The 13,020-nt window shown below is 42.2% G+C and overlaps 1 protein-coding gene across 2 annotated transcripts in view; it reads left to right on the top strand.

Moving 5' to 3' along the window:
• Window positions 1–13,020, top strand: part of PTPRF (protein tyrosine phosphatase receptor type F) — a 657,420-nt gene that overhangs the window by 365,126 nt on the left and 279,274 nt on the right. The window lies entirely within an intron of this gene.

Here is a 13,020-nt window from a genome sequence, read left to right as displayed (position 1 = left end):
ATAAAAATAGGGGGACCCTATGCGGGTTTTTTTTTAAAATAAATAAATAATTTAAAAAAAACCGCATAGGGTCCCCCCTATTTTTATAACCAGCCGGGTTAAAAACCAAACGACAGCAGCCTGGTAACACCAGGGTGGGAAGAGCCATTGGTTTAGGCCCTCCCCAGCCTAAATCTTACCAGCCTGCTGCCGCCCGGTCCAGGAGCGCCAATTTTGACGCTCCGGGACCACTGGCACCCGGCTCTTCCCAGTACCCCTGGTGGCATTGGGTACTGGGGTAATAATAGGGGGTTAGTGTTAGCCATTTTATACCGGCTAACACTAGGCCCCAACTTAGTAATGGATTCCGTCTATTAGACGGCTTCCACTACTAAGTCTATAAAGTAAAGAAATAAAGACGAGACAAGTTAAAAAAATTTTTTATTCAAATAAAAACACCCCCACACCCCTCATTGACCATTTTATAAAAAAAAAACATTAAAAAAACGCTGGTCATCGACGTAGTCCACGGAATCCGACGTAATCCCCAGGATACCGATATCTGAAAAACAAAAAGGGAGAAACACACAAAAAACACACAAACAGGAGCACAACACCCATCATTGTGAGCGGTGTTGTGCACCTTACAGTATGCAGCATCTTTACAGATCGCTGCTTACAGTCTGGCCCCCAAGGGGTTAAGGGAGGATGTAATGCATCCCCCTTAACCCCTTGGGGGCCAGACTGATGTCAGACTGCACCCATCCCAGCAAGGAAGGGGTTAAGTGACCCCCCTTCCTTGCTGGGAGGGGTGCAGTGCTGGGGAGGGGGTGGGGAGAGCTCTATACTCACCCCGATGTGTCCTCTTCGCTGGTCCGCAGCACAATGAAGTCACTGTACTGCGGACCGGCTCATTATATGTGCGCTCAGCCGATCAGCCAATCAGCTGAGCGCACATATAATTCTAAATGTTTCTTCTAATAATGCTATTGTGATAACATAATTAGAAGAAACATTTGATGTTTTCATTAAAGTAAAGTGATGATTAGTACAGAATGCTCTTTTGCCGGCAATATGAATTAACGGCTTATGGAGCTTCCTGTACTAATTAATATTTAATTAATAAAACACATTTTCGATGAAATAAATTCTGTTTCGTTGGTCAATAATTTAATTCTAACGAATCCATCATTGTGCAATTAAATATACTGTCAAAAAATAAATATATATATAAATATACATTTATTTATATATCTATTTATTTTAACAGTATATTTAATTGCAAAATGATGGATTAGTTTAAATTTAATTATTGAACAACAAAAGGGACTTTATTACAACGAAAATGTGTTTTATTATTTTAATATATTAACCATGAGAGACATCGGCATTACTGCAGAGGATCGCAAACCCCGGTAATAGCAATTCATGTAAACTGTTTCCCTGCTTTCCCAGATGCATCCAGAGGTGTTTGCATCACTTTCTTAAGATTTTATTTGTTAGTTTTAGTTGAACCAGATTTCCAAGTAAATGACGGTATGTTTTGAGCCGCATGTCTATTTTTTCCCACGGCCGGAGTTTCATCCGCACATTTACAGCCGCACCGTTACATAGTGTGAACCTAGCCTAATGGTACAATGCTACCCTAACGTACTGGTGTACGATAATGCGTTATGTGACCTGTTTACCAGCCCAAGAATCCCGCTTTACAAGAGGGATGTGGCAGATTGTTCAGATTCTGATAAATGTTTATAAGACATGTACATGTTCTCTTTTGTTTTGTTTAATTTTTTTTTTTATATATCACCTTTGTTGATATCAGACTTTATACATCTCTTTGCATATAGTTATGATGTGTTATAACCGATTGTGTGACATGATTCACAGTTGGATAATGCTACCTGTTTTACGATTTCGTATTTGTCTCCAATACTCCAATTGTTCTGGAAACTTTCCTTTTTGTCTATTTGTAAGAAAAACTATAATAAATAGGATCTGATTTAAAAAAAAAATATTCTCCAGTATAAAGCTTCTGCTGCAGCAGCTGCGGCTGGTACGTACTGCGAGCTGCTAGGTTTCTTTTAGGGTATAAACACACACACCGTATACGCAGCCTATTTACTGCTGTGATACGCAACAAAATATGCAACAAATACGCAGCAGATTAGATCTAAATAACTGAGCACAACATCAAATCTGCTGCGTATTTGCTGTGTATCTGCTGTGTGTGTTTGTACCCTCAAGATATATGTAAAAAAAAAAAAAAAAGAGAGAATTCCGTCACAGGAGAGAATTTGGACTAGTTTTAGGATTTTAGGGCTCCATGGAGATCCTCAGGCTTTTTTGGCCATGAATATAGGAATATAAAATAAACCCAAACCTCCGCCATGTGAATGTGCCCCAAGGGTCCATTGAACCAGGGAGTCCTGCTCTGTGCAGCAAATTAGTGAAGTTGTTACTCGACAAAGTATCCGGAAACGTTCCGCTCACTTTTCTAATCTGCGTTCTTGTTAACTCTGTAGCGCCAGTCATTGTGTGTTACTGAGAACCTGCAGCCATCTCCCGGAGCTCTGGATCGGTTCCGCTTCTTGCTTGGAGCTTAGGGGTTAATGAGTGTTGTCATTAATTAGGAGCAATATTCAGCAGCCCCATTAGGGAAGAAGCGTCTGCAGGCACACAAACACACACAAACACTTCCCGCTGACTTGGTGCAAACATTCTCTGCCTTACCATACCTCTCTAATCTGATCTCCTGCTGATCCGAGGTGTGGAAGCTGTAAAGTCAGCCAGAGTTCAGCCTGCAGGAATCACACCAGCTCTAAACAAGGGATGATGGCTTGGTGCTACAGCCCCCTATCTCCGCTTAACCCCGTTTGGCCCCTAAACGTGCTAAAAACACCTTGTCAGTATGTATCAGATCACAGCTTTCTGGGCAGACATGTCTATATGGACCTTTAGCACATTAAGTCGCAGCTGTCTTGTTCAATGTTGTGTTAGTTGGTTAAAAAGTGCAAAATATTAATAATTGATTTATTGAGTAGTTTCAGAGTTGTATGGTGTATCCTGAGGGTGTAACAAGTAGACATGGGGTCCCATAGCACCATGATCACCTGCAGCAACGAGTTCGGAATATAAAAAATGTAATAATTGCTTGGTCTGTGTCGTGCATAGGGATACTGCACACAGTAATGTCACAGCTCAAGGATAACACACAGTGATATCATGTCTCGGGGACAACACACAGTGATGTCACAGCTCAAGGATAACACAGAGTGATGTCATAGCTCAAGGATAACTCAGTGATCTTACAGCTCAGCGAGGTAGTTCTCAAAATGATGTCACAATAGTGGCATAATGCACACAGTGATTTTACAGTATGGGGATAATGCTCACTGCGATGTCAATGTGCAGGGAATATGCTTACAGTGTTGTTAAAGTGTCACTGTCGTTATCACTTTCTAAATCAACAGTAGATGTGATATAAAGCAAGTTTGCAATATACATTCATTATTTTTGTTGTTGTTATCATGCTGTAAAACAAACCTGAACTTACCAGAAATCCAGGTCCAGTCTCCTGAAGGCAAATTTTCTGTCTTGTGCTGGTGGAAAAGAAAACAACTAAACACCGGAATTCCGGCCAATACAGAGAGTCAGAGCCCAATGTGTTCATCAATCACATGATTGTCTTCTCTCAGATGACCTGGGAAACACAGGACTTCCTCTTTTCTGAATCTTTGAGCAGCAAAACAGTCAGAAAACAGGAAGTGCTGTGTTTTCCATGATAACAAAAAAAAAAAAATCAATGTAAATTGCAAACTTGCTTGATATCACATCTACTGTTGATGTAGATTTTGAAAGTTGTGACACTTTAAGGTGCAGGGATACTGCAGTAATAGCTGAGTACAGGATAATGCACACAGTGATGTCACCAAACAGGCAAACATCTTACAGTGAAGATACAGTACAGGCATAATGTACACAAAAATGTCACCACTCAGGGATAAAGCTCACAGCAATGTCACTGTACCTGGGTAATTCTAACAGCGATGTCACAGTACCTGGGTAATTCTCACAGTGATGTCACTGTACCTGGGTCACAGTACCTGGGTAATTCTCACAGTGATGTCACTGTACCTGGGTAATTCTCACAGTGATGTCACTGTACCTGGGTAATTCTTACAGCGATGTCACTGTACCTGGGTAATTCTCACAGTGATGTCACTGTACCTGGGTAATTCTTACAGTGATGTCACTGTAGCTGGGTTATTCTCACAGTGATGTCACTGTACCTGGGTAATTCTTACAGTGATGTCACTGTACCTGGGTAATTCTCACAGTGATGTCACTGTACCTGGGTAATTCTTACAGCGGTGTCACTGTAGCTGGGTAATTCTAACAGCGATGTCACAGTACCTGGGTAATTCTCACAGTGATGTCACTGTACCTGGGTAATTCTCACAGTGATGTCACTGTACCTGGGTAATTCTTACAGCGATGTCACTGTACCTGGGTAATTCTCACAGTGATGTCACTGTACCTGGGTAATTCTTACAGTGATGTCACTGTAGCTGGGTTATTCTCACAGTGATGTCACTGTACCTGGGTAATTCTTACAGTGATGTCACTGTACCTGGGTAATTCTCACAGTGATGTCACTGTACCTTGGTAATTCTCACAGTGATGTCACAGTAATGGGATAGTGTGCACAATAGATGGATAATGATACCTATGAAGCCCTAATACAATAATTCCCACACCGTACAGCAACGTAGTACCAAACAACAAAAAGACGTATAGAGAAAAATATACAAATTGTATTGAATAGTATCAATAAAAGTCCATAACATGACAATAAATCACATACAAACTTAGATAGGGAGCCAAGTGAAAACATACATAGGGGTTGTGGTCCTTCTACCCTAATATCCGCTATAACCAGAGGTAAATCTGCTGGACCTATGTAAATCACTGCCTATAAGCCTCCAACGTCAACTGTCAATATAGACCCCAGTGGAGAATTTGATGCAATATAATTACATACATTGCAGTTGGACATGCCCCCCACCAGCAGAAAATCAAAATGTGAAATAATAATAATCCTCAGCGTGTAACAGTGTTTCCCAACCTTTTCCACCTTGGGGCACCCCGACCGAATAATGTTCTACAAAGCACAAAAAACGTCATTCTGTGACTCACAGTTGACGTCTTCTTTGATCTGAGGCGTCACTTTCCTGTTTCTTCTTCATCTGGCCCAGACAACCAGGACAATTTTTCCAGCTACAATTCATCTCTTTAGAACCTGAGAGACAAACATCTTAGGGCCCTATTTGACAGAAAGATTTAAGTGATAATCTTTTCTTGTGTGTGTGTGTGTGTGTTTGTGTGTGATTTTGTGTGTATTTTTTTAGTATAGGGATAATTCACACTCTGGTGTCTCTGTAGAGACAAATGCCTACAGTGATGTTATGGTGCAAAGATAATGTCATAGCAGTGGAAAATTGTGCACATCATGTCACAGTACAGAGATAATGTGCGCACAGTGATGTCACAGTACAGGGATAATACACACAGTGATGTCTCAGTACAGGGATAATACACACAGTGATGTCTCAGTATTTGGATTGCTTGTACTATCCCATTACCCTGACATCATTGTTTTTATTATCCCTGTACTGTGACATCACTGTGTGTATTATCCCTGTATTGTGACATCACTGTGTGTATTATCCCTGTACTGTGACATCACTGTGTGTATTATCCCTGTCCTGTGACATCACTGTGTATTATCCCTGTACTGTGACATCACTGTGTATTATCCCTGTACTGTGACATCACTGTGTGTATTATCCCTGTACTCTGACATCACTGTGTGTATTATCCCTGTACTGTGACATCACTGTGTGCATTATCCCTGTACTGTGACATCACTGTGTGCATTATCCCTGTACTGTGACATCACTGTGTGCATTATGCCTGTACTGTGACATCACTGTGTGCATTATGCCTGTACTGTGACATCACTGTTTGTATTATCCCTGTACTGTGACATCACTGTGCGCTTTATTCCTGTACCGTGACATCATTGTGTGCATTATCCTTGTACTGTAACATCACTGTGTGTATTATCCCTGTACTGTGATATCACTGTGCGCATTATCCCTGTACTGTTACATCACTGTGTGCTTTATCCCTGTACTGTGACATCACTGTGTGTATTATCACTGTACTGTTACATCACTGTGTGCTTTATCTCTGTACTGTGACATCACTGTGTGTATTATCACTGTACTGTGACATCACTGTGTGCATTATCCCTGTACTGTTACATCACTGTGTGCTTTATCCCTGTACTGTGACATCACTGTGTGTATTATCCCTGTACTGTGACATCACTGTGTGCATTATCCCTGTACTGTTACATCACTGTGTGCTTTATCTCTGTACTGTGACATCACTGTGTGCATTATCCCTGTACTGTGACATCACTGTGTATTTTCCCTGTACTGTGACATCAAGGTGCACATCATCTCTGTACAGTTACGTCATTGTGTGCTTTATCCCTGTACTGTGACATCACTATGTGCTTTATCCCTGTACTGTGACATCACTGTGTGTATCATCCCTGTACTGTGACATCACTGTGTATTATCCCTGTACTGTGACATCACTGTGTGTATTATCCCTGTACTGTGACATCACTGTGTGTATCATCCCTGTACTGTGACATCACTGTGTATTATCCCTGTACTGTGACATCACTGTGTGTATTATCCCTGTACTGTGACATCACTGTGTGCATTATTTCTGTACTGTGACAGTGCAGTACATCCTAGTATAGTGTTTTCCCTATGTTTCTGCCTCTCATTACATCTTAGTCTGTCTCGTAGTTACCTTTACCTAAACGTCTGTCACCCAGATTAGGACGAGGATTGCACAGATGTGCTTAGATTGGACTGTGGCGATGCGTAGTGATGGCTATGGGGTTAGTGCCGTGGAGGTCTGGGGCTTCCTTTACTGCTCTAAAAGCTGACAAGCTGCTTCCATCCCTCTCGGTGGAGGAGATAATGTTACTGGCTGAAGGCTCTTATTAAATATTTATAGGAAGAGTTGGGAAGTTTTAGACCTGCATATTATGGTTACAGTGCAGTGGAAGCACTCACCTTCTCTGCTGCTTTTAATGTTCTTTACATAATTTATGTCTTAGTCTATTGATTCTTTTGGGCTGAAAGCCACTCTGTGGAAATACCAGGAAATCTCTCTGCTGCTGCTCCACTTACTGTGCCAATGCACATGTCCTGAGGCAGCACAAACACAGGGCCCCGAGAAGAACGACATGGGCCTTTCCTGCCACTAATACCGTCATAGTATGCAGTCCATCTTCTTATATGCCAATGTAGAACGTATGGGTGATACTGTATTGTCTGAGCCACTAGTATTGCTAATGTCCCAACATAAGTTCTGCCTTATAACCTTGGCAGGCTGAAGGCATAGACACAACTATGCAAGTGGCTGAGCCGGGGCCAGGGTACAGAGGTCCTGCGCTGCTCTCAACACCCTGTAAACTGCAGGCCCAAGGCATCCCGTGCCCTATAGAGTAAGCAATGTGTTACTTGTAGCTGAAAGTTGTGCTCACTGGCCCAGCACCACCAGCAATTATGTTCTTCTAGGCGGGTATGTGGTGGCACCCTTGGCGGGTACCTACTCTGCCTATCCCTTCTCTAGGGACAATTATTTTCTCATTTTGGGATGAGTTTTTCCTGATCTACAGGATAACGTCTTCAGATGGGAATACACCATTCATTTTCATAGTCTGGTTTAGGATCTGACTTAATTTTAGGAGCGTATTTGAGCCTATTTTTATGATCTGACTAAACATTAAAAATTACAGTATCTGAAACCACTGGTTGCTTTTTATTATAGGGTAAGTGTGCAATTAGACTTCCTGAAAGGGTTATCCAGCTGCTTAAATTAATAGCCTGGCCTTAGGATCGGCCATCAATGCTAAATCAGTGGGGTGCCGACTCTTGGCGCCCCAGGCAATCATGTACTTGAAGGAGCAGCGGTGCTTATGTGAGTGCTGCAGACTTTCTAATGTGTAGATTGGTTTCAGTGTGGTTCATATAGCGCACCGGTTGTCATGTTCACTTGAATACATTGTACACTGCTAAAAAAGAATCAACCACACTGAAATGCAGCTGAACGGTGTGAATAGTTAGATGTTGCTTCAACACCATGGATGGGAAACTTTTAGCGCTCCAGCTGTTGAACAACTACAATTCCCATCATGCCTGGACAGCTAAAGCTTTGGCTTGATTAAAATTGTACAGCTGGAGGGCTGTAGGGTCCCCATCCATGCTCTTCACTAATCTAATATCAGTGGCCAACACTAAGGATAGATAACATGTCACTGAGCCTCATCAGAAGAGTTTAAGAAAGGGGTCCAAGATCCTCCCGTGAGTCTGTTGTCTACGATAGTGATCCCTATGTTTCTTCAACTTCCCTTGTGGGGGGTAGTGGGGTCTCCGATGAAGGCCCCCAAACAGTAAGTTGTCAGAACACATTTGCGCTAGTCCTTTAAGTTACAGCCCTCATCGTTTTTAGCTTTAGTCCTGGAATCATCATAAACAGAGCTTTACGGTACGTGTTGTGATTTTTCTTTATGCATTTCCAGGTCTCTTATCAGAATTTCCCATCTGCTGCCTCCTCCAGATCACTGCCATTTGAACAGTTAAATTGAAAAAATGCGATGGTGTTCTTCTTTCTGGATAAGCAGGTACGGGAGCGCGTCCTCCATGGTGAAGTATTTGTGTTTGTGATTTCACGAGCTGTCGCCTGCTCCGCGCTCTGCGCGCCGTGGAGCGGTGTTATTCCTGTACACAGATTGTTTCTCCTGGAGACAGCTCTCAGCCTGTTTACTCAGATTTTTTTGTTGCTGATATTGAACCTGTCAAGTGTGTTTGCTCCTGTATAGAGCACAAACCTGCCATAACCTGTGCGCTGACTATTGTTCAGCCGCACTGAGCCCCAGCAAAGCCCTGGTCACACCTGCCGACAGCGCACGTCATGTCATACGGTGGCTTTGGGGAGTTTCCAGCCGGGATTGTTAGGTGCTTGTGTTGTGATGCTGATGTCATGTCTGTAGTATTACGGTCCAGGCATCTGAGCTGCTGGTAATTGCAGGTGTTACATTACCAGGGTATGAGAACGAGGGAGCGCTCTTCTTGTTAAGTGGCAGAGCGTGCCAACAGCTAATTCCTCTCTTGTGAAAATGAAGCGCCTTAATCTGGAATACATTCCTGCAAGCAGCCCAGGAAGAGCGAAGAGAGGAATCTCAATGGCTGGGATTAAGAAGGTTTAGAATATTTATTACGGAAACTTTTCTTTATACGTCTCGTTGTCTTTTCATAAATACTTGGAACCTGTTATATCAAGATTAATAGTTATCACCTATTCATTTTGTAGGGGATAAGTAGCTGATCGGTGAGGGGGGCAAATCCTGGGACCCCCATGATCACAAAAATAGTGGTCACCTGAGTAACTGGAGCAGCACTGTGGATGCTCAGCCTTCACTCCATTCACAGTATATGGGACATCACACAAGCACGGCACTTGGCTATCACCAGAAGCACATGTTTGAGCCCTTGTCTCCCCAGCTCCCTGCAGTGTCGAGGAGAATCTGAACTCAGTCACCGCATCAAATTTTTTTTTATAATGACAAGCAGAATATAAGGTGTTTGCAAAGTACATTCAGATTTTCCAATGTGCAGAACATCCAGTCCCAATATATGCAACTGTATGCCATTGAAGTGTATGTATACACCACCCTAGACTCCCATTGTACAATATCACGTTTTATACATTGTTGGCATCGTCGCTCAACATTAAGCACTATATTCAAATATAGTTTACAATACAAACATATGACAGTAGTCCATTGTACCCTATAAATACACTCAGAGTATATAACAGACTGTGCACGTAGCCTTACAGAAACATGGTAACTACTCCAATGGGGGCTGTAATGGTGGTGGTGTTGGTTGTCACCCAAGTTTTTCAGAAACTGCTGAATAAACCTTTTAACAACTCACAAAAGACAACTTATGTACTTACACTGTACTAGTCATTTATCCGTAAAAGTTCTCTTGGTAGGTGCAGTATCTGATGGGTCCAGACTTGAAATTTTGGATTGAAAATAAAGACATTTCTTAAGTGCTTTTTTTTCTCCTAGATCAGGGCTTCTTAAACTTTTTCTACCCACGCCTCACCAGGCAATCCATGTTAATGCTGGGACCTCGCCAACAAACACCCACTACTGCACAGCTCTAAATACTGCCACATAGTGCTCATAATATTGGCTAGCAAGGCAAAAACCAGAACCACAGTACAGCAATAAATACGACTTTACCAGCGATAAACCAGGACCACAGTGTGGAAATAATTACTGTCCCCCCTATAGTAACTCAATACTGCAGGAAAGAAATACATACTGCTCCACCTAACATCACAGTGCTTTAATACTTAATGTTAAATTTGTAGAAACCAACACCAGATCATAGAAATACATACTGCTCCACATGTAGTAACCCAGCTATCAGTTAACAAATACATACATACTGCTGCACCTGTAGTAAACCCAACCTACAGTGCAGAAATACATACTGCTCTACCTGTAGTAAACCAAACCTACTGTGTAGAAATATAAACTGCTCTACCTGTATTAATTTGACATCACAGTGCAGAAATAAATTCTGCTCTATCTATAGTAACTAAATACGTCAGTGAAACAGTACACACTACTTTACCTGTAGTCACTTATAGAAACATAGAAGATTGTCAGCAGAAAAAGACCACTTGGTCCATCTAGTCTGCCCTTTTAGTATTTGCGTTCTTATTATGTTAGGGTAGATATATGTTTATCCCATCCATGTTTAAATTCTTCAGAGTGCAGTGAATAATCGCTGCTCCAACTGTAGAAAACCAACACAGCAGTGCACCAATAAATACTACTACCGCTGTAGTAAACCAACCTCACAGTGCAGCAGTACACACTGCTCCATCTGTAGGATTCCAACACCCCACTGAATCAACACATACTGCTCCACCTGCAGTAACTCAATGCCACAGTGCATGCTGGATAGTTTTACGACAGCTGGAGAGCCACAGATTTAGTGTAGAGGATCACAAGGGCTCCTGCCACTGGATACTTAACTGATCAGCCAATATTAGCAAGAAAACCCAGAGATCATTTCTTGTTTTTGCAGAGAAGAAGCAGCATTACATTGCATCTCATTGCAATCAACAGTTGATTCAAAGGAATTGCGGAGTGCCGGAGTGCCACAGAAGGGGGTCCTAATAGGGGACCCTCCTCTATTACCTTACAGTGCTCTAATAGGCAGAAAATGCTTTTCCCCACCAGCCAGCATCCTCCTCCCCCGTGTACAGCCAGTGCAATGAGTAAGTAGGCCATTATCTTCTGTGCACCTTGTCTCTTCTCACTCGTGTCTGCCGCGAACAGGCTCCAATGCAATCGGACAGGCAGAAAAGTGTAATTAGCAGCTTAGGTTTCCGATTTGCAGCAGTGAAGTAAGGAAGAGTCTCGTACACAGACACTTTTATTTATGTAGCTTCTCTGTCATTTTTTATTTTTTTTTGCCAAGCTGCAGAGAGAAAGAGGTTCTGTGACCTAGATAGGAATGAGTGTGGTGAGCGATGTGCGCTTGATCCCGACTGCTACTTGCAATATGTGTGATGGAGGAAAATGAATGGGTCTCAGTGTGTGTCAGACAACAAGAAAATTAGGCTTGTGAATCATGGTCCGGAGAACGTTATATACTTCTCTGATCATTCATTAAATGCTGCTACATGCATGATGAAGGGAGAGGTGATGGCGCATTTGTCCTCATCACTCTTCTGCGAGCTTCACTTGTAATGGAGGAGTTCATATCCAGTGAATAATGGGCTGCATTAAATTATTTAGACGGGAAACCTTTTTGAATATTTTTGCGTAAACTCAGAATTTAGCACATCGCATTACTATGACAATCTACATGCCGAGTAAAGTTGGGCACTTACGTTGTTGTACTGATCATAAGTCTCCATGACTTATAGTCCAGTCACATCCAGAGCTGCATTGTGTGGACAGCAGCTTTATACTGAGGAACACATCTTCTGCGTTGTACAGCTCTGCGTGATAGGGAGCCATCGAAGAGATGTCAGTGTAATGCAGGGGCAGCTTGTAGAATTATAACCCGGTAAACAAAATATTTGCAACTCAACATTATATAGACGTCATAGATGGGGTATCCAGCTGGGGACCCCTCTCTATGAGGCAGAAAGAAGGCACCTTGTGGAGATGATGATGGAATGATTCTGAATGTTATTTCTGGTCTATATTCACTGTAATTTACATAAACATTTGTAAAGGATTTTACGATTTGCAGATATGTTGTTAAAATTCTAAGCCTCATTCACTTTACTGCATCTTTTCACCCAAAGACCACAATTAAAGGTGTAAAGGTAAACCTTTGGACAAATTTAACTTTTTCTCTGCGTACTCTTCATGTTATTAGTTCTGGTGCAACAGCTAAATTAGTCATCCGCTGGCATGTTAGATGTCTCTCACCTATACTAATGCATTTTAAGGTTGCTAAATTTGGAAGGTTAGGGGCACAATGCTAAATGCTATGCTATTGGGAAAGAGTCTGAACTCTGGGATATAAAGCTTTAAGTAATTTAGAGAAGAATTATTGATGACTTTCCGTATGAACACATTGATATAGCGAAAGCTGTCAGTCAACCTGTGTTGCTGGGGTAAGCTGTCAGTTACTGGTTGGGCTAAGCTGTCCATCACTGAGTGGGTGTGGTTAGCTTTCAATCATTGGGCATGGTAAGCTGTCAGTCACTATGTGGGCGTGGTAAGCTGTAACTGTGAGTGGGGTAAGCCATCAATTACTGTGGGAGCAGGTTAAGCTGCCTATGCCTGTGGGGGCAGGGTAAGCTGTCACTTTGTGGGTGTGGTAAGCCATCAATCAGTGTGTGGGT

Source organism: Dendropsophus ebraccatus, chromosome 8 (genome assembly GCF_027789765.1).
Source record: "Dendropsophus ebraccatus isolate aDenEbr1 chromosome 8, aDenEbr1.pat, whole genome shotgun sequence".
Lineage (NCBI taxonomy): Eukaryota > Metazoa > Chordata > Amphibia > Anura > Hylidae > Dendropsophus > Dendropsophus ebraccatus.
Note: the sequence above shows the minus strand (reverse complement) of the source record. Positions and strands in the feature narration are given on the sequence as shown.